Source organism: Eretmochelys imbricata, chromosome 5, assembly GCF_965152235.1.
Source record: "Eretmochelys imbricata isolate rEreImb1 chromosome 5, rEreImb1.hap1, whole genome shotgun sequence".
NCBI lineage: Eukaryota > Metazoa > Chordata > Testudines > Cheloniidae > Eretmochelys > Eretmochelys imbricata.
This window is the reverse complement of record NC_135576.1, coordinates 6,988,454-7,011,236: the sequence shown is the minus strand read 5'-3', so window position 1 is coordinate 7,011,236 and position 22,783 is coordinate 6,988,454. Positions and strand designations below refer to the sequence as shown.

Sequence of the window (22,783 nt, the reverse complement as noted above, 5' to 3'; positions counted from 1 at the left end):
TTTTATTTATTTATTTTCCCCTCTTTGTCCTGAAGGTCCTACTACCTTCAGCTTGACCTCAGTCCCCGGGAAGCTAAGGGAGGAATTCAATCTCCATTCCAAGGGGATTTTCAGCCTGTAAAGCGGGAAGGTGGGAGGGAGGGAAAGGGCTGGGAAAACATTATGCTTGGGATATTAACACTCCCCAAAGCATTCTGTACTGCTGCATTGTGTGCAAGTCTCAGACATCTCTTCCTTCACTTTCCTCCTCCTTTTTTCCCTAGCAGCTAATTGCCTCATTAATGTAAACACTATCCCTCCATCCAGCCAATTAACTTGCTAATTTTTAAGCTAACAAAAAAAAAAGTTAGCTTGAGAGAAGGTAAAAATTATAATTGGTTGTATGTTCAGGTTTTTCTTCAGCCTTTTTTTGGGGGGGTGGGGTGGTTCATATATGCCTTTTTGGGGTTGGCTGCCTGCGTCAGCTGAACTGAAAGGGGTTGTGATGTGGAGCGGAAATTATCTGTTTTTATATAACCCATCTTCTCATTCTGCACTATATGGAGTGAACAGGTGCCTCAAAATCACAGGTTTACATGGGGGTTGCAGTATTCCCTGTGAACATGGTCTAGCCAACAGGACGCTAGACTGGGAGCCCAGACGCTTGGGTTCAGTTCCCCTATTTATCTTAGGTCCTTGTGCATACTTACTGTAGCATCTGAGCACCTCACAAACATTAATGTGAGGTAGGGAAGTGCTGTTGTCCCAAATAGAGGGTTTTACATATGGGGAATTGAGACACAAATGAGACTAAATGACTTGCCCAGCGTCATACAGAAATTTATGGCCGAGCAGGAACTTGAACTGAGATCTCTGTGGTCCCAGAGGAGCATCCCAACCTTGGGACCATCCTTCCTCTCGCTCAGTGACTGCACTTTGGGCAAGCCGAGTGCTCTAGCAGGGAAGGCCCTTCTATCCAAATGGGTCTGTGTGGCACAAAAGGGTCACCATGCACCTATCAATCAGGATCTGTGATGTAAAGAGACTTGTCTTTATAACCACTCAGCAGTAGACATGCCATGGACTCCCTATGTGCTCCCAACAGACCCCTACATATGTGCTCATTTGAGCTGAATCCATTAGTTATGCATAAGGGTAGATGAACCTCCTGGAGAATGAGAGTTTACAAACCTCTCAGGCCACCTTTTGGACTTGCAAAATGAGTTGGAGTTTGGAAACAGTTAGAGTGGTGTTTGCTCCTTTCCCCTAGGACTCGCAGTTGCCATGACAAGTGAAAGGTCAAGAGTGGTAGGTTCACCTAGAATTTAGGCTGGCATAAGTTAGGCACTGTATATAAACTATATAGACTGTATTTCTTTTTTCATTCAAATTTTTCACTTCCTTTCTCTGTTCTCTTTTCTCCTCAGTCTCTCTGTCTTTTTGATTTTTCCTCTGACCTCTTTCTCCGTTGGCTTTTTGTCTTCCTCTCCCAGCTCCTTTTTCTTTGTCATTCCTCCTAAGCATATGGCAAACCCAATAACACTGACGCCACAGCGGACATTTTAACCCAGCGTGTTTGAGTGGGCTTGAAATTAAGTGCCATGGGGCAGCCATTCCTCATTCTGTGTGCAAGCCTGAGGGAGGGGACCTAGGTAATTGAGGTATGAGCTCATCTCTGGGTTTCTTAAGAGGTTCACCCTCCTTGTCCCCCTTGCCTGGCAGTAGACAGTTGCCTTTAACTTCACCCTCTGGAATCATATCTCAGTTTAGAAGTATGTGTGTACTCTGCGGTTTGCAGGCAGTTTCAGTGAATCAAAGCCACCAAAGGAGTTAAAAACTGCTAGGTACTTTTATTCTCTTCTGAAAAGAACTGAAGTCCATAGGATTTAATGAAGGGTGAGCATATGGGCTTGGAAATAAAACAAATTTACCTGAGCCTTCTGTTTAACACCTCTGCTGTTTCACCTGGGCCCCCTCACCTTTCGATGAGAAGATGGAGAATGTTGCTACATCCTAAGAACTGGCCTGACCATTGTACTTTAGGCAGGAAGCATGGTCCAGTGTTTAGGGCCCTAGCCTGGGCATGGGGAGACATGGGTTCAATTCCCTGTTCTGCCACAGAGTTCCCATGCAAACTTGGGCAAGTCACTTAAAGTGAAATTTGTAAAGTGTTTAAGCACCTAAAGTTGCAGATAGGCTGCTAGTGGGATGGCTTTTAAAAATCCTACTAGGTGCCTTTCTACAACGTTAGGTGCCTATATGCCTTTAAAAACCTGGTCTTTAATCTCTCTGTGCCTCAGTTCCCCAAATGTAAAATGGGGATCGTAGCACTTCTCTAGCTCAGAAGGCTGCCATGAGGGTAAAAGATTGTGAGACACTCAGATACTACAATGATGGGGTAGGCAGGCCATTCATCCAGCTTTAAGTCCTGCTTTTCTACCTTTATCCCCTGTCTGGTACTGAGACAAAACCTGATGTGGTTTTGTCCCGAATCAGATGGGCAGGCCCAAAAGTACCAGTATTCTGGGGAGGTGCGAGTGGCCACCTATATGTACTGGTAGCTAGATAGAGTGCAAAGTGCTCCTAGTAAGCCCCATACCTTGTGTGACCCGCTCAGCCACAGTGTCCCCTGGCATTTTTGTGAAATTCTAAATAGGCGGCAGTGAGTCTTAGTACACCTGCTGTCTCCAGCTAGGGAGGAAGGCCAAGGACCTTCTCAAGAGACAGACGGGAGGGCAGAGCTTCTGCCAGCAGGATCCCTCCTCCAGAGGCCTGGATAGACCAGATATACTTTTGGGTGCCCATCTGGACTGAAGCTGTGGCCCTTTGGAGCATTCGACCATGGCTGGATTTAATAGATCACAGTCATGCCTCTCTACTCGCTACACAAGATGGAAGTCAAATACATGCTGCATGCTTCGGTGCCCCTCAAACACTTGTTTAGCATCTTAACTTTATTTCTTGGTTTCCATTTCTCCAGAACACACAGGGCTTGATGTTTTCATTGTTGTACACAAGAGCATAATTTTTTTCTTTGTAGCCTCTGGCTGTTGCACCACTGTTACAAGATTCCTCCTAGGAACAGCAGGGCTGAGATATTCCTCTTTATTATGTGCTTTTTCTTGCTCTCTTTTCCCCCTCCTCCCCTCGTTCCCCGTGCCTCTTTGGTTCCAATTAAGCTTGCTTTTCTAATTAGCATCCCGATCTGGTGCATTGAGACCAAAGAAGGGAACCAGAAAGCCACGGCAGAACCTCTGATGACCCCAAAAGAGCACCGTGGCGCTGAGAAGCTGGCATTTCCTAAGCTGGAGTTCGTTGAATGACTCTTAATGAGAGGAAGAATCAGGACAGTCAGTGGAACTGAGGGATTATACTAGGTATCATTGCTTGGGAGGAATACCTTGTTTTGGACTAAGGCGGTGCAGAGCACATTCCCTCTCACCTTCTATTTAAGGTGGTATCTGAACAGCTCACCATCTTTAATCTACTTGTATACCCAAGACACATGTGAGGTAGAAAATACTGGTAGCCCCATTTTACCCATAGTTTCTCTGTGCCTCAGTTCCCCAGGTCACAGAGGAAATCTGCAGTGGAGTAAGGAAGTGACTCCTGGTTTCCTCCCTGTCTTCTGGGGGTGAGCATGGACTCAGGTAGAGCTATGGAAAATTCACTTGCTATTTTGTGGCATCATGCCTGCGAATTTCCACTGCGTAGACATGTGCTTTGTCACCAGTGTGCTGTATGGTGTGAATGAGACTCAGGTGTTGTCACAATGTATTTGCTCCTGGTGGGATGCCTATGTAATGGGCACTGCCAATCACATGAGTTCCCGGGGCAAGCAGCCGTAGCAGACAGCAGCGGAGAGAGGTGGAATGGGCCATGCACACGTCTCAGAATGAAGAAATGGGGGAAAGCAAACAATGGTAGTATGTAAGAGAGCACGGCTTCAGGTTCCTTTTGCTATGACAGTGGTGGTGGTGGGGTGAAACGTGATGGGGCCTGGGGGAAGGACCCAGTCCTGCAGCCGGGGCAGAAATGACAAAACTTCCATTGACTTCCATAGTTGTGCGCTCCAGCTCATTCATTAGAACCCTTTGCAGGTCACAGGCCGCGTCCCGTTCCCACTGGCGTCGATGGAAGCACTCCCAGAGAGATCGGGGGAGGTAGCGCAGGCCCTTGTATTTTCACAGTATGCTAGTCAGTACTTTTTGCAGCCAGTCCAATCTTTACCTTTCCCCATTGTGACATCCAAGCTGAACTTGTTTCACTGTCGGGTGCAATCTGGGTATTCTGTTTCATGCCCAGCCATGTGTATCGTTTCGTTTCAGTCTAAAGACAACAGGCCAGTTACTGAAGTCCTTTCTCAGCCATTTTTCAGGCAAAACACCCAGTAGAGCCAACAGGAGTAACTTGTTTTTTGCACTTTCCCCAAGTAGTATCTGGATCAAACTATCAGGACTTGGCTGGATATTTTCAAGGCACTGTGGCTGATTCTGCCGAGCTTGCTTGCGTTAATAGGTAAAATGAATCTGTTGGCTCTACAGGAGGATAAAATAGTGAATGGGGATCTAGTAGGTGAGGTTGTCATCTGTGTCAAGGTCTGCTTGGAGCTCCGGAGAGGGGGATGGTCTGTCTCTGGCACTGGCTTCCTGACTCTCTGCTCTTTTGCAGCTCTTGTCCGGATGTAGCTTAGACCAGTGGTTTTCAACCTCTGGTTTCCGGACCCCTGGGGGTCTGTAGACTGTGTCTAAGAGATCTGAGAGAGGTTGTCATTACCATAGAACAGTGGTTTTCAACGTGTGGTCTGTGGAACCCTGAGGGTCCACAGACTATGTCTAAGATTTCCAAAGAGATCTGCACCTCAACTGGAAATTTTTTTAGGGGTCCACAAATAATAAAAAGGTTGAAAACCACTGGCTTAGAGCGACCCTTGGCTGCTGTAGCCTGTATCAGCTGGCAGTCTTTCAGATGAGAATCACAAAAGCACATGGATGCTACGGCCATGCCTATGGCCTGCCCTCTGCACTGCAGACAGTGACCACAGTGGTGCAGAACCCACCTTTATACCCACTAAGAGTTTCCTTCGTCCCAGGGGGATTTCCATCCAGACAGTCATTTTCATCCATGGCTGGTATCGGTGCCTTTGCACTGCCTGAAAGGTGAAGTGGTTGAATCAGGGAAAAGCAGCTGGCCCAGTAAGGACGCATTAATGTTTGGTATGAAATATTCTCCTCAACATACTCCCATATGTTCTAACCTAGCAAGGATATGCTTCTTATTTCTCCCTCTGCCCATGTTGCTAGGTCGGATCTCAGATCTTTAATTCTATTCAGATTTTTTTCCCCTGAGAAGACAAGACATGAAATTGCTCTGCCAATAATATTAAAGGATGTATCCAATAGGTACAGTATGAGGAGATTTATCACATTACTGAAGAAATTAATAATTACAACAATATTAATTTCATTGCTCAGCTGCACCCCGCCCCAACCAAAAAAACAAACAGACCTTTCTACCTGAAGATAAACACCTCATTTTAATCTGTAAGGAATACAGTTTTAACAATGAGTCCTCCTTGTGGCACCTTAGAGACTAACAAATTTATTTGGGAATAAGCTTTTGTGGGCTAGAACCCACTTCATCAGATGCATGGAGTGGAAAATACAGGAGCAGGTATAAATATGTGAAAAGAAAGGAGTTTCCTTACCAAGCGTGAGGTCAGTCTAACAAGATAATTCAATTAACAGTAGGATACCAAGCGAGGAAAAATCACTTTTGTAGTGGTAATGAGAGTGACCCATTTCAAGCAGTTGACAAGGTGTGAGTAGCAGTAGGGGGAAATTAGTATGTGGGAAATTAGGTTTAGGTTTTGTAATGACCCAACCGCTCCCAGTCTTTATTCAGGCCTATTTTGATGGTATCCAGTTTGCAAATTAATTCCAGTTCTGCAGTTTCAGGTTGGAGTCTGTTTTTTAAGTTTTTTTGTTGAAGAATTGCCACTTTTAGGTCTGTTATTGAGTGACCAGGGAGATTGAAGTGTTCTCCTACTGGTTTTTGAATGTTGTTATTCCTGATGTCAGATTTGTGTCCATTTATTCTTTTGCGTAGAGACTGTCCGGTTTGGCCAACGTACAGGCAGAGGGGAATTGCTGGCACATGATGGCATGTATCATGTTGGTAGATGTGCAGGTGAATGAGCCCCTGATGACGTGGCTGATGTGGTTAGGTCCTATGATGGTGTCCCTTGAATAGATATGTGGACAGAGTTGGCACCGTCAAATTAGGCCTGGATAAAGACTAGGAGTGCTTGGGTCATTACAAAATCTAAACCTAATTTATACCTGCTCCTGTATTTTCCACTCCATGCAGCTGATGAAGTGAGTTCCAGCCCACGAAAGCTTATGCCCAAATAAATTTGTTAGTCTCTAAGGTGCCACAAGGACTCCTTGTTGTTTTTGCTGATACAGACTAACACAGTTACCACTCTGAATGCAGTTTTGTTGCTTTGGGAATATTTTAAATGCCAAAACAACAAAAACAAATAAAAATACCCTCCCTTTAATTTTATTGATTTCAAACCTAAATCTTTGATCATATTATCAGCAGCTGGGGTTTGTTTCTTCCGCACGTTTCTTCTGTCATTCCCTCTTCACGCCCCGTAGCGTGCCTTCTTTTTTCCTGCTAGGATGCTCTCCGCATAGACAGCTCTGCATTAGCCCCTGAATTTCAAACCCTGGAAGGGTTTTTATTAATAGTAGCAGTAAAATTGTCTCACCATGGTTGCTCTAGCCACAATTTGTTGGAAAACTCTGCTGGGAAACTTGCAAGGGACACCTTGGGGTCTAATGTACTTGCATCTAATTGGCAAATCTGTTCAGGTCCCCGTGTTAATATAAAACTGTTTTGTTAGTTGTAAAGTACGTATAAAGTACTGCTAATAATGGCTTCAAAACTGAGCTCATATGGGCCTCAGAGGTCATCTGAAGAATAGAAATTCAATGCTGTCTTAAAGCTTCCATGCTTTTAATGAGTAAAATTGTATTAATGTTTCCATAAGTAAATTCCTCAAATATCTCAGTTTCCGTAAGGGAAAGTATGACCCTTTTGAACGAATTGTATGAATTGAGGGTTGGGGAAAGGGGCTCCTTTGAAAGCTATGGAGATTAAATCCCTCTGCTTATCTTCTGTTTGAACCAGAGTTTACTGAAGTCAGCAAAAAGACTCAAGTTGACTTGAATGGGACCCTACAGAAGAGCTATAGCACACGCAGTAACATTGAGTTTCACCAGCGCTGTTCAGCCAATATGCCCTAAGCTTGTTCTGCAGAAACTCTTGGTGCTGAGATCTGCAAAAGGTTCTGCTAGACATTTTTGCATGATTTTTTTTATCATGTCTTTCAGGCCATTTTGCACCCTTCAAACTTGACTTGTCCATAACATTTGACCAAGAATTGGTTTTTTTTTTCACATTGGAAAAATGCCAAAATTCCAAATTTTCAGTGTAGACTTCTGAATTTTGAATGTCAAAACCATCTTCTTGTCAGGATTGGGGTATTTTTGTTGGAAAAAATGGTCTCATTTTCACTGGGAAAACTGCCCCTATTTGTGAAAGCAATGGCAAACCTGGCAAAATATTCCACAAAATGTGCCCATTTTGAAGTTTGTAAGAAAATGCGAAAAACCTTGCACTTCAAGTCATTATGTTTCCTTTTGTGGACATTTCACACTCCTCTACCTAAGTAAATAAGAGGTAGATCAGACTCTTTTTGCTGAGCCTGTCAGTTGTGGGAATAGTTCTTGTATGAAGGACACTGGTCCTCTGTGAAGTGGGAATTCAACATACAACATAGTCATGTTGTGATATGTTGGCATGTATATTGGAAGTAACTTCTTGCTTTGGTTGAAATGATGGAAAATCTAGATTTAAGAGAACAAACCAAGACAGAAGGAGAGAGGCAAGATAGAGAAGAATTAAGCAAGAAACAATAGGAAGGGTAATGGACCATTATCTATTTTTTGTAATGTTTCTGTTATTTTTGGGTGTGTGTGTCTGCAGTTGATAGTCTATTGGCTTCTGTGACGTGGTGTACAAAACCCAAACTGGGAAGGAAGGGGTTAAGGAACAGCTCTGGGCCCAGGTGGCCCTGGCCCACTGCACCTGCAATGCCTTCACAGGCTGGAGGAAGAGTTTTGAAAAGGGAACAAAGTAGCTCAGCAGCTGGAAGACAGCAGAGGTGAGCTGACCTGTGCTTAGCTCCTAGGAAGAACGTCCACAGGAGCACCTGCTGCCTGAGGCCTGCCTATAGTAACCTGACCAAGCCAACAAAGAAGGGGCCAGTGATTCTCTGAAGGTAGAGAGTTTATCTTGGTGGTTAACTCTTTACTTTACCCAGTGGGAAGAGAGGAGACTGGTAGGAAGAGATCCAGGGAGGTAGCCTCATTGCACTCCGGGTTGCAGGACTACCATTGGGTCATGGATCGGAGCCAGGTGGAGAGAGTGGGCCTGGATTCTCCTACCTCCCCCTAAAGAGGGACAGCGACAAAGTCGAATCCCTCATGCAGGGAACCTAGTTGGGGGTGATGCTGAAGATACAGGGGTCCAGACCCCCTGACCCAACAGGTAAGCCCCATGCCCCTCACTTGATCCCAAAGACTTCCCCATTATGGGACTTTTTATATATGCCCAGAATGGGGAGCCTGGCCAGAGAGCTTGTGTCAATGAAGGGACAGACCACTGCAGGGCAGAGTGGTGCTCTGAAAGGGGAATGCCCAGGAGGAAGACAACCTGCCAACAAGGCGGCATTGGCAGAGACTGTTCCCCTTCCCAGCCGCATTTCCCCCCCAAGAAAGCCATGTAAATCCATGCCATTGTATCACCGTGAAAGCATAAGAAGACAGTTTGAATTTCTTTTTTCAATGGCCGAGATCAGCACTGTTGCTTTTGTTTATGTGGTGCATGTAGATCTTCCTACATCTGACAGGTGCGCCTCTCCAGGGACCTTTTTGTCAGCCTGGAATTCTCCCTCACAACCATAGCGAAGCAAAATGCGATGACCTGATTAGCATGAGGACTGCTGATTCACCAGGTGGGAAATGAGAGAAGATTGCTTATTTGCTAATGTCAGGCATCAGTTCAAGGTAACTGTTGACCCTTGGTCAGGTCTCAGGGAATGAAGTTAAGTGGTACTTTGGTCATTCTGCCTTGACAGAAGAGACAAAAAATGATTACAAACCATATTGAGTAAAACAAAACACCCTCCCACCCAGAGACAATTGGTAGTGAAGCTCTCCAGTGTATTATCCATTTGAAAATATCTTCATCCATCTTTTTGACTTTCTGCTTAAAACACTAACCTAATCCTAACCTAATCCCTTTCAATTTTCGAGGAGAATTGGAGAGTGAAGAAAAACAAAAGCATGCAAGAGAAAGCTTTATGCTAACAGCTGGGTAAAAAAGAGTATATAAATTACACTGCCACCAGTCCTTACTAATGTCAAGTCATTCTTTCCCAGATAAAATCACGTGAAAGGTGTTTCATTTATAGGAGAAATTAATTGCTGTCTGTATGATTGAGCTGTGTGAAAAATCCATTCTGTGTGTCCCATGTCTTTTTTCCCCAGTTGGGTACAATACCACTTGTTCATGATGAAACAGAATTTCCCTGGGTTTAGAGATATGGATCACTTGGTGATGACCTGTTCTGTTCATTCCCTCTGAAGCACCTGGCATTGGCCACTGTCAAAAGACAGGACACTGGGCTAGATGGACCTTTGGTCTGACCCAGTATGGCCGTTCTTATTGGTAATAAAAAAAGTTGCATTGAACCTATTAAATCTTACATGATGTTTGCTCTTATTTAAACAATTCATTATGACTGGATATTCATTTAAGGCTCTGATCCAGGAAAGTTCTTCACCATGTGCTTGAGTCCCGTAGACATCAATGCATGTATTGAATTGGTTTCCTGAATTGAGGCCTTAATGCATCATTGCTGCCCAGAGTGGGTGAGCACCTAAGGGCTAAATCCAAAGCCCATTGAAGTCAACTGGGATTTTTCTCTTCACATCAGTGGGTTTGGATCCAACCCCCCCCCCGCCCCCGGGTCTTCATTCACCCCCAAAATGTTGGTAGTTCTTTTAAAGCTGTAGGGAACCTTATTGCTATGATTTAAGGTGATGGAAAAATAATTCTCTAAGGAGAGAGTGAGTTGCTCAGCTAGATTTTCTTGTTCGATTTAAGAGTTTTTTTGGTTCTGAAAACAAATGTTTCATTCTCTGGCCAGTTCACATTCCAGAAACCAACCAAAACAGCTAACACTGCCGGCAGTTTCAACAAAGGGATGGAGACTTTGAATGGACCATGGAGAATGTATGGGCTGGTCCACGCCTTCCCAAAGAAACATCTGCAGAAAGGGAGCAGGGAAGGCAATCTCTGTGAGGCTCCCTTTGTGGAGTTTCTCCCGGGCAGAGGCAGGGGCATCCTGATGTTCGGATTAAGCTGTCTCAAACCTTTGCATTTATTCATATGGAGGATTTATGCTTTATCACCCTATAATTCATTGGTAGGGCAACTCTTCGCAGGGCCTCCATTGAGTCCTCCCTTAAACACAAGGTATTCTCACTTCACAGAGGGGGACTCTACAGGTAAAGGTAATACAGCCTCACGTTCTGATCCCGTTGCGGAAGCAGGAACATAAACCAGGCCCTATTTGATTTACTATGTTCTTTCACTAAACTTGCTGGGGAGGGGAGCCTCTGTTTCCGGGCGGATGATAAAAACTGATGGTCTATTAAGAGCTCCATCGGTGGGAATGCTACTCCCCTGCCTTCTGACAATGGACTTCAGTAACTGACAGGCAATTAGCAGGAGCAGCTGTTCATACCAATAGGCCTATGTCCAGTTCTCCCCTTCTCACCTGTTACACTCCTTGATAACCAAGAAGGATGACATGCCAGAGTGCAGGCCACTTTGTGTCTTGTTCTTGTCCTCTCTCCCATCATTCAACATTGTTCCCAGTCCCCAGGATCCTTTGATCTGCTCCTGGCTGTGTTTAAGGCCGAGTCGGGAGCAACTGAAATTAATGGAAGTTTTACTCCTGGCTTCAGAGGGACCAGGATTGGCCCTTATATTAAACGCCATGCTATGGCATCTGAACATGTGTTGGCCTGTTCCTTTGCATCTGGTAATTAAAAGCCTCAGCATGCAATGCAAACGGTGTGAGCAGCAACTCAGTAGCTGTCTGTGCATGGGAGTGTGTTGGAACGTGGGGCTTAAAACGCCCTGTTGGGGTCATTCTGGATTTATTTATTCGAGATCAACGTGTTTTGGAAATATTAGAAATAACTTATCGGCTCATTGACTGAACATTAAGACACTATTTCAAAAACACTAAGAGGAAGAGCTAACATTTCATTTGGATCTAAATGATGATTGTATCTATGTTAGAATGACAAAATCCCAGGCACTTCTACTTATTTACCCTGGCTTCTTGCCTTGTAGAACTGAAGTCAGTAGGTAACTCCAGTCAATTAGCTTGTAAAATTACTATTTTACCATCGTACCTAGAGGTCCAGACTGAGATCAGGCCCCCATTTTGCTAGCTGCTGTGTAAGCACGTGTTAAGAGACAGTCCTTGCCCTGGAGAGCTGGCGGTGTAAATGGATCAGACAAACAAAGGGAGGAAGGGGAAACATAAGCACCAAGAGGTGACGTGGCTTGCCCAAGTCACACGACAGATCAGCAGTCGCACCATGTGTCCTGAGCCCCCTTCCAGTGATCTGTCCAGATGAGCCCATTGCCATTGCTGTTCATTGGCACGATTTAAGCTCTCTGATACAAAGTTTTAGCCCATGAAAGCTGATGCCCAAATAAATGTGTTAGTCTCTGAGGTGCCACAAGGACTCAAGGACACAAGGAGGAGTGCTGGGCAGAGACGGGCTCCGTCTTACGAAGAGAGGGAAGAGCATCTTTGCGAGCAGGCTGGCTAACCTAGTGAGGAGGGCTTTAAACTAGGTTCACCGGGGGAAGGAGACCAAAGCCCTGAGGTAAGTGGGAAAGAGGAATACCGGGAGGAAGCACAGGCAGGAATGTCTGTGAGGGGAGGGCTCCTGCCTCATGCTGAGAATGAGGGGCAATCAGCAGGTTATCTCAAGTGCTTATATACGAATGCACAAAGCCTTGGAAACAAGCAGGGAGAACTGGAGGTCCTGGTGATGTCAAGGAATTATGACGTGATTGGAATAACAGAGACTTGGTGGGATAACTCACATGACTGGAGTACTGTCATGGATGGTTATAAACTGTTCAGGAAGGACAGGCAGGGCAGAAAAGGTGGGGGAGTAGCAATGTATGTAAGGGAGCAGTATAATTGCTCAGAGCTCCGGTTCGAAACTGCAGAAAAACCTGAGTGTCTCTGGATTAAGTTTAGAAGTGTGAGCAACAAGAGTGATGTAGTGGTGGGAGTCTGCTATAGACCACCGGACCAGGGGGATGAGGTGGATGAGGCTTTCTTCCAGCAACTTACAGAAGCTACTAGATCGCACGCCCTGGTTCTCATGGGTGACTTTAATTTTCCTGATATCTGCTGGGAGAGCAATACAGCGGTGCACAGACAATCCAGGAAGTTTTTGGAAAGTGTAGGGGACAATTTTCTGGTGCAAGTGCTAGAGGAGCCAACTGGGGGGGAGCTTTTCTTGACCTGCTGCTCACAAACCGGGAAGAATTAGTGGAGGAAGCAAAAGTGGATGGGAATCTGGGAGGCAGTTGGTTGAGTTCAGGATCCTGACACAGGGAAGAAAGGTAAGCAGCAGGATATGGACCCTGGACTTCAGGAAAGCAGACTTCGACTCCCTCAGGGAACGGATGGGTAGGATCCCCTGGGGGACTAACATGAAGGGGAAAGGAGTCCAGGAGAGCTGGCTGTATTTCAAGGAATCCCTGTTGAGGTTACAGGGACAAATCATCCCGATGAGTTGAAAGAATAGTAAATATGGCAGGCGACCAGCTTGGCTTAACGGTGAAATCCTAGCGGATCTTAAACATAAAAAAGAAGCTTACAAGAAGTGGAAGGTTGGACATATGACCAGGGAAGAGTATAAAAATATTGCTCGGGCATGTAGGAATGAAATCAGGAGGGCCAAATCGCACCTGGAGCTGCAGCTAGCAAGAAATGTCAAGAGTAACAAGAAGGGTTTCTTCAGGTATGTTGGCAACAAGGAGAAAGCCAAGGAAAGTGTGGGCCCCTTACTGAATGAGGGAGGCAACCTAGTGACAGAGGATGTGGAAAAAGCTAATGTACTCAATACTGTTTTTGCCTCTGTCTTCACAAACAAGGTCAGCTCTCAGACTGCTGCGCTGGGCATCACAGCATGGGGAGTAGATGGCCAGCCCTCTGTGGAGAAAGAGGTGGTTAGGGACTATTTAGAAAAGCTGGACGTGCACAAGTCCATGGGGCCGGACGAGTTGCATCCAAGAGTGCTAAAGGAATTGGCGGCTGTGATTGCAGAGCCATTGGCCATTATCTTTGAAAACTAGTGGTGAACGGGGGAAGTCCCAGATTACTGGAAAAAGGCTAATGTAGTGCCCATCTTTAAAAAAGGGAAGAAGGAGGATCCGGGGAACTACAGGCCAGTCAGGCTCACCTCAGTCCCCGGAAAAATCATGGAGCAGGTCCTCAAAGAATCAATCCTGAAGCACTTACATGAGAGGAAAGTGATCAGGAACAGTCAGCATGGATTCACCAAGGGAAGGTCATGCCTGACTAATCTAATCACCTTCTATGATGAGATTACTGGTTCTGTGGATGAAGGGAAAGCAGTGGATGTATTGTTTCTTGACTTTAGCAAAGCTTTTGACACGGTCTCCCACAGTATTCTTGTCAGCAAGTTAAAGAAGTATGGGCTGGATGAATGCACTATAAGGTGGGTAGAAAGTTGGCTAGATTGTCGGGCTCAATGGGTAGTGATCAATGGCTCCATGTCTAGTTGGCAGCCGGTGTCAAGTGGAGTGCCCCAAGGGTCGGTCCTGGGGCCGGTTTTGTTCAATATCTTCATAAATGACCTGGAGGATGGTGTGGATTGCACTCTCAGCAAATTTGCGGATGATACTAAAGTAGGAGGAGTGGTAGATACGCTGGAGGGCAGGGATAGGATACAGAGGGACCTAGACAAATCGGAGGATTGGGCCAAAAGAAATCTGATGAGGTTCTATAAGGATAAGTGCAGAGTCCTGCACTTAGGACGGAAGAACCCAATGCACAGCTACAGACTAGGGACCGAATGGCTAGGCAGCAGTTCTGCGGAAAAGGACCTAGCGGTGACAGTGGACGAGAAGCTGGATATGAGTCAGCAGTGTGCCCTTGTTGCCAAGAAGGCCAATGGCATTTTGGGATGTATAAGTAGGGGCATAGCGAGCAGATCGAGGGACGTGATCGTTCCCCTCTATTCGACATTGGTGAGGCCTCATCTGGAGTACTGTGTCCAGTTTTGGGCCCCACACTACAAGAAGGATGTGGATAAATTGGAGAGAGTCCAGCGAAGGGCAACAAAAATGATTAGGGGTCTGGAACACATGATTTATGAGGAGAGGCTGAGGGAACTGGGATTGTTTAGTCTGCAGAAGAGAAGAATGAGTGGGGATTTGATAGCTGCTTTCAACTACCTGAGAGGTGGTTCCAGAGAGGATGGTTCTAGACTATTCTCAGTGGTAGAAGAGGACAGGACAAGGAGTAATGGTCTCAAGTTGCAGTGGGGGAGGTTTAGGTTGGATATTAGGAAAAACTTTTTCACTAGGAGGGTGGTGAAACACTCGAATGCGTTACCTAGGGAGGTGGTAGAATCTCCTTCCTTAGACGTTTTTAAGGTCAGGCTTGACAAAGCCCTGGCTGGGATGATTTAATTGGGGATTGGTCCTGCTTTGAGCAGGGGGCTGGACTAGATGACCACCTGAGGTCCCTTCCAACCCTGATATTCTATGATTCTATGAATGTGCTCTGGACCCAGAGAGTTAAATGATTACAGTGAGTCATGGAGAAATATACCAATAAGAAACAAAAACAAATTAGAAATATTATCTCAGAAACTTGCTCTGTATCCCTTCTCTCTTTCTTACTCTGGATCACTGGATGATAATCCTCATTTCTAGTCATCCTGGGCCTTTTTCCATCTGACTCACAGGCTACTTAATGTATCACTACCTCAGTTATATCATTCTCAGTAAGGCTGAATGGTTGTAGTTGAAGGCCTAGTATGATGATGATTAGCCAAGATTTTCAAAAGTGACTCGTGGTCTTGGGTGCTAGAATGTATAGATGCCTAGCGCGAGACACCTTCAAGGGGCCTGATTTTCAGAAGGTGGGTGCTCAGCACTATCTGAAAACCAGGCTCCTTAAAGGTATATCAAGTTGGGCATCCAAACACTGAGGCACTTGTCACATTTGCAAATCTTGATCATGGCATTACAGTGTACCATCTAAGCCGCCCTTCTAGTGATCAGAACTGGGCCATATGCAAGCAGAGCACCATCCACTTCAGTGGAGTTCCACATGGATCGATTACATAGAGTGTCTTGTAATCAAACAGCTGCATGGGTGGGATTACAAGAGCGTAGTCTAAATTAACCTGATGTATGACAAAGGATTTGGACAAAGACAGGGATAAGTGAGGTGGCAGGAAGCTGAAGGCTACAGCAACAAGATTCTGTGGCTGCCAGTGCGCACACCTTGAAACCAGATTTATTGTTTTATTTTTCTTCCATCTTTCCTCCTCTTTGCTTTCCTTCTGTCTATTCAGACTCTCAGAATATTGCCTAGTTTAAAGGACAGGAACATTTTATTTGATCTACTGAACAAAACAAAGCAAAAAAATGCAACAATAAGGGTAGTATGTATTCAGCAAGCAAGGTAAGGGCTACAGTGGGAAGGTAACATATTTTATTTGATTTCAGAAATCTGCCTGTGAAAAGCCCAGAATCAGACTTTTATTATTCCTGGACAATCAGCTGATGAAAAGTGGAAATATAACTTGGAGGAAAAATTGGAGAGACTGCAAATGAAACATATTCAGGTTAAGGACAATAGTCTTACACATTCATAGTAATCTGGAAGTGTCCCATGTGGCATTACAAACATTACCAAACAGTTTATAAACTTAGACGCTGCAAGCTATTCTATACATACAAATCACTACGCCCCCACAGAGCCATTGAAGTCAGCAGGGTTCCCGGCAGGTGCAAAGGCCAATTGCAGCGTCAGAAGTTTAGGGTGAAATATTGGACCCACTGAAGTCAATGGGAGCTTTGCCACTGATTTTGGTGGGGCTGGGATTTCACCTTTAGGGTACATCTACACAGGGATAAAAGCCCAGCAGCAGGGTTGTGGTTGGCCTGGGTCAGCTGACTTGGGCTTGTAGGGCTCAGGTTGCAGTGCTAAAAATTGCTTTGTAAACATTTGGGCTTGGGCTGGAGCCTGCGCTGTTGGGCCCTCCACCCCCATGGGGTCCCAGTGCTCCGGCTCCAGCCTGAACACAAAGGCCTACGTAACCCACAGTCCTCCTGGATGTGGTGCTCTGTCCCTTCTAGTGGCACCGAGACCACTTAGAGATTGAGTCTGCTACAGCCTTAGCTAAGAGCCATGTGGCTTTTAACTCATGCAGTAGAGGCTCATGCACTAAGCTCCCGAGGGCCCAGGTTCGATCATGTCCGCTGACAACAGGGGTCTGTCGGTATTATACCTACAGAGCAATTTTTCAGCCCCGGAGCCCAAGCCCCATAAACCCTTAGTCAGCTGACTTGGGCTAGCCACGGGTTGTTTATTCCAGCGTGGACATACCCTTCGAGTATAACCCTGGAGTGTTCATGGCAGCTGTGTTAACAGCACCAGCAACCTGACCGGTTGGCCGGAACAGTGTGACCCCCAACTGGAGCTGGGAGGGGGAACGATAAAGGAGGCAGAAAATAATTACCCTTCAAGGGGACAGACTTGCAGATAAAGGTTCTCTGCATCCAAAGTGCCTCTCCACAGACGATCACCGTCCAGACAATAAATGAGCCTTTCTGCAGGCGTCACTCACCCCCTGCACATCCCTAGCCTTAACAGGGAAAAGATCTGCTGATCCAGACTGAGTGGAAGATGCCCTTCATTGTTCCTGTAGCACAGCTGCCAGGATATTGCTACCTTCAACAGAGCCATCTATCCAACGCTTACTGGTAAATTGGAGTGCACATCACATGTTCTCTCAGGCTAATGATGATATAAGGGAGTAGAATCTGTTGGTTGCCTTTGTAGCAGCTGCAGACAGCCTGAGCTATTCGGCAGAAGAGGAAAAAAGTTTCTGAAGCTCACTAGCTATTGTCAATCACAGATGAACTGTCTCCTCTATTGGCTTTAAAAAAAAAAAAAAAAAATCCACGGAGCCAAATTCTGATCTTAGTTATACTTAGTGTTAATCAGGTGCAGATCCATTCCCTTTGATGGAGTTACCAGATTTGCATTGTTGTAACTGAGATCAGAATCTGACCCCATTTGTCTGGAGATTCCCTTTCTCCTTCAGTTTTTACCCATGAATGCAGCAAGAGAAGTGACACCACATTGCTACCAAAAAAAAAAAAAGAAAAAGAAAGAAGAAAAGTAGCATTACAGAGTCTTCTCCTATCAAAGTCGATGGGAGTTTTGCTGTTAGCTCCAATGGAGCAGCATTCTGCTCTTGCACTCAGAAAATCAGCCTTTAAAGCAGAAAAAGTGACAAAAGGTGTGTGCTGATTTCTTGTCCCATAAATGCATGCCATTTAGAGGAAAATTAAAATCTGAAGTAGGGAAATGAGTGACATTTTCAAATGCAGTTCTTTCAATAGACATTTTGCTCTGATTTCAAAAGAACATTGTTATGTGTTAAGGAAACCACAATGCATTACTAAAAATGTACTTACTGAGGTGCAAGAACTCGTGTGAGACAAACAATGCATAGCCATTGTACAGAGTCCTCGGTTAATATGATATTAACAATTGATTGAGTCTGTGTTTTATTTTATTCTTGTCATATTAATTATTGCCAATTTCATCTGAAGCATCTTTCTGACTCTTGTTCCTAAATAGGTCATTTCTGATATTGACGTCATTGGTCACCTTGTTAGGGACAATAAAATATCAACAACAAATCAAAATAGTTATTTTTGTAATAATTAATGGGTGTTTTATTGAGCTTTACTGGCCATAAAATAAATCTGCAGGATCAAATTCTGCTCAGTGGTGCACCTGTGAAAACCAGGTGTAACTCGACTTAAGTCATTCCTGATTTAGGCTCCAATCCCGCTGACCCTTATTAATGTGAATGGCCCTATTAACTTTAGTGGAACTGTTCATGTGAGTAAGAGGTTCTAGAACTGGGGCTTGACACTGGTGTAACTGAAGGCAGACCACTCTCCTTAAAATAATATCCAAGTATTTAACCGAATCTGGCACACAGAGTTCAATAAAGTCAGTGGAGCTATACCATTTTACACCAGCTGAGGATCTGCACCATAAAATCTCATTAAAATCAAGACACCACAAAATAAATGTAAAAACATACAAAAGAATGTGTTTTAATGCTTGCTATCTAAATAACATGTAATACATTTTAAACCCACTCTATACAAGATACTGTATACATTTATACCTTTTAAGGACAATGCAGAGAATTGCTTTCACTGTAGTCAAAGCCAAAAACTATAGCCCTATCTCAGGAATAACTTCCATTGTTATCATCATCGTTTAAGATTTAGTTAGTTAGTTATAGAGTTTTGCCTAAACAAGCATTGCTCAATTAGACCTGTATCCTGTAATGGCTGTTAGTTTCGATTGAGATGAACATCTATCCAAATAGCCGACCTGCTCTAAACTTATTTGCAGTGTTTTTGTAGCCATGTTGGTCCTAGGAGATTAGAGAGACAAGTTGGGTGAGGTAATATCTTTTATTGGACCACTTCTATTGGTGAAAGAGAGATGCTTTCGAGCTTACACAGAGCTCTTCTTCAGGTCCTTCACCAACAGAAGTAGGTCCAATTAAAGATACTACCTCCATCACCTTGTCTGTATAAAAATATCGCTCCTATGCACCACACTCCATGCAAAAACGTTTTAAAAAATTGTTTCACGATGATTCACAGAGCAGCAATGACACTCCAAGGAAATGAGGAGAAAAATGTGAATCTTATTTTTTTCAGTTTTGTGTGGAAATGAAATTGGACTTTCTGCAGACATTCCGTCTCTGAATCTCCCTTTTTCCTTTGTAGTCGATTTTAGTGTACTGTCTTGCTTTTCTTTGTCCCCACCCTTCAGAAAATAATCCAGAGGGTGTTCCATCACTGAATGGAAATCTTTTGGGGGTGACACTATGCTAATACCAAATAAATAACACAATCAAACCCAAACTCGTTAGTGGGTAGGTCACCCAGCCAACCTTTTTAAGACTCTTCTTGATGCTAAAGGGAAAAAAAAATATGAATCAACAGGCAGGACAGGAAGACCTTGTTGTTGCTGAATGACACATCCTGGGAGTGAATTGTCCTCATTAGCATAGTGTCACCCATTTGTTTTCCTTTGTTGAGGGAAAGGACTTCAGATGACCCTCTTGAAAGTTAGTTTGTAATTCCTCTTTTCTAATCTTGGGAAGCTGGCTTACCTCTCTGTTTCTGTAGGTCGACTGCATTTTTTTTAAGGGCAACAGTACATGCTCTTTGAAAAGCAGCATCCTGATGTTTATAGGCTTCTTATTCTATCCTGTTTAGATTCTTATATCAGTCCCGAGGTATGATATTCTAGTCAGGTTCCTATACAGTGCACCTCACAGTTGAATCTGAGCATCCATCTGTCATATTTTTCCCCTCCTATTTCTCTCCCTCAGGTTTGTTGCCTCTTGTTGTCCTTCATAAGAAGGAAACAGGACTTGTTTGAATTGAAGATGAAGTGGTATCTTACTTGAAGGACAGTACAGTATTGCACATCTCAAATCCTCACAGAACATGTCTACAGCCAGGGTTGGACGTCTCATGAGGATAGACTTCTGTTATGGTTTCCTATTGTCTCCTGGAAATGCCTCACAACATGCCCTGTCTTAATGGGGTTTGGGTTCTAGTTCTAATGGAAAACAGGAAGCTCAGAGTTGTGTGTCCAGTTAAAACAACAAACAACAAGGGAAGAAAGTTCAAGATTCAAAGCTGAGGTTTGGTTGGAGGTTTTGAGGCAAAGGTCTTAGGTTGGTCCTCATCTAAACTCAACATGCGAGTTATCACTGATAGCAATAGTTCTAGAGTGAAAAGTACATAAAGCAAGAGTGGGACTGTTTAATCTAATCTAATTTTACCTATCTATCTGTCCAGGAGATAGGGGGACAGTGTGTGTGTGTCTAATAATATTACAATTGTAGTTGAGGAAGGGAAGATATTTTTCTCTCTCTCAAGTGTTTAGGGGAGGAAATAGATTAATGGGTGGCATATATTGGGGTCATTATAATATGGGTTGTTCATCTTAGGTTTTTTAGGCATGAGGAGGCCAGTATATTTACTATAGATTTTTTTTAAAAAAATACTTTATTCTAAACACTGCAAAATATCCAGCGTTTGAGAGAGGTGCTAATAGAATGAAATAACTAATAAATAAAAATAGATAACTAGAGTGTTAGTGTAACCCACCCACCTCCTGAGTGTGCTGTCCTCTTTGGTGACGCTGAGACCACCTAGAGGTTAATGAGTCTGCTACAGCCTTATCCAAGGTGCATGTGGCTGTTAACTCGTGCAGTAGAGGCTCATACACTAAGCTCCAGAGATCCCAGGTTTGATCCCGCATGCCGATGACTGGCATCTGTCGTTGTTACACTAGTATTTGGAGGGTGCATATAGAAGAGGTGGAATTTGTTAGGGTTATCTTAAACCTTATAACTAGGAATGATGGGTGGAAATGTGCTAAGGGATATTTAACTAGCCGGGAGAAAGTATCCTATCATAAAAATTCTTAGGCTATGGGTAGAGTGGTGGAAATCCCCTGGCTTTGAACTATACGTATCTACACAAGCAGAAGATATCTGATATTAGGGGCTCTTTAATCTAGCTGACAAATGCATAACAAGATCCAATGGCTGGAAGTTGAAGTTAGAAGAAAAATAAAACGGAGAGCACATGCAACTTTCAGCATCAATGGTAACTAACTTTTGAAACAGCTTACCAAGGGATGTGATAAATTCCCCATTGCTTGTGGTCTTTAAATCCGATATCTTTCTAAAAGATACGCTCTAGATCAACCTCAATTTCTTGGGCTCAATACTGGTCACTTAGGAAGCAGGAAAGAATAATTCTCTCTACTGCAGGAATTACTGGGTGACGTTTTATGGCCTTTGTTATAGAAGTAGTGTAGCCTAGATGATCGTAGCATCCCTTCTGGTCTCGAAATCTGGAAGTTGATGACTAGACAAAGCACTGGGGGATAATACTGGGATGGAACCTTTCAGCGCTGACCAAGTGGGATGAACTAGATGACCTAATAGACCTTCTTAATCACTAATGTCCATTTGGTTATGGTCATCGAAGCTATCCAGTTATGGTCACAGAGTGATCTTTCCAGTGGACACACTTTGCAAAGAAACACTGCTCCCAAAGCAAAAGGAAGCATGATGTTCACTCTGTTTTGAAATACACCTTAGCATTGCTGTGCACCCAGCTATCCAACATTAACACCGAGTGTTTGCAATTAGATGGCCTTATTGCAGAAGCTCAGCGGTTCCTTGAATCTGCAGCAGGAAATGGCTATGCTGTGATGGTATGGATTATCCTCTGTCGGAGAGCACCCAGGCTCAGTGACGCGCTAACTTAATTCTCTGTTTTACAGCTGCCATACAAAAATACCATGCCTGATTTCAACAGAGAGCTGGCTGTTTGTCTCTCCGTGCAGTCTGCGTTGTGGCAAAGTGTCCTTATTCCCTTTCTTTCCTCTGATAATGATGCATCTCGTTGGGTAGGTTCGCTAATTTGGGTAGGGAGCTGCCTGCCTGGGTGTTTGTAATGAGCCTTGGCTTAATGAGGCCAGCAGATTTGCCTCATCTGTAAAGAAAGAATGGAAGTGTTTAGTATGTGATAAATACATGCAGCTTCGTGGGCAGAAAGGAGGAGTGAGGGTAAAGCAGCCATTTTGTAATCCATGGCAAGGGGTAGCATCCAGCAGGCATATTAGCATCACTGCACTCCCATAGCCAGCCCTTTATTATTTGTGTTATGGCAATGCCTGGAGAGGCAGGATGGACCAATTGTTAGGGCACTAGCTCAGGACTTATAATTTGCTGCTCCAGGATAGACTTCCTGTGTGGCCTGGGGCCAGTCACGTAGCCTCACTGTGCCTCAGTTTGCCATCTAAATGTGCCTCAGTTTCCCACCTGTGCTGTGAGGATAATAACAATGCTCTGCCTCACAGGAGGATATATAGGTTAAAGATGGTGAGGCACTCAGCTACAACGGGGATTCTTAAAAGCCTCTCATTACCATATCACAGCTGAGTTTAAGACAAAGCCAGCAATAGAATCCAATTGCTGCAGTGCTGTTCCCTTTCCACTAGAACGTTTCTGCTTCCCTCACTGCTCTGCTGGGGCAATGCTTATTTGCAGAAGGATTAGGAGGCCAACTCTGTTCTGGAACTCACTTGGAGATCCTTTATCGCTCAGGCATGGGCATAATCCTGCAAGGTGTTGAGTGGTTTCATCTCTCACTGACTTCACTGGAATTTGAGTATGCTCAGTACCTCACAGGATCCAGTTCATATCTGGGCCTCAGCCTACACATTCCTTAA

At 44.3% G+C, this 22,783-nt stretch overlaps 1 protein-coding gene across 31 annotated transcripts in view; it reads left to right on the top strand.

Annotated features, from left to right (window-relative positions):
• Positions 1-22,783, top strand: part of CELF4 (CUGBP Elav-like family member 4) — an 847,078-nt gene that overhangs the window by 157,142 nt on the left and 667,153 nt on the right. The window lies entirely within an intron of this gene.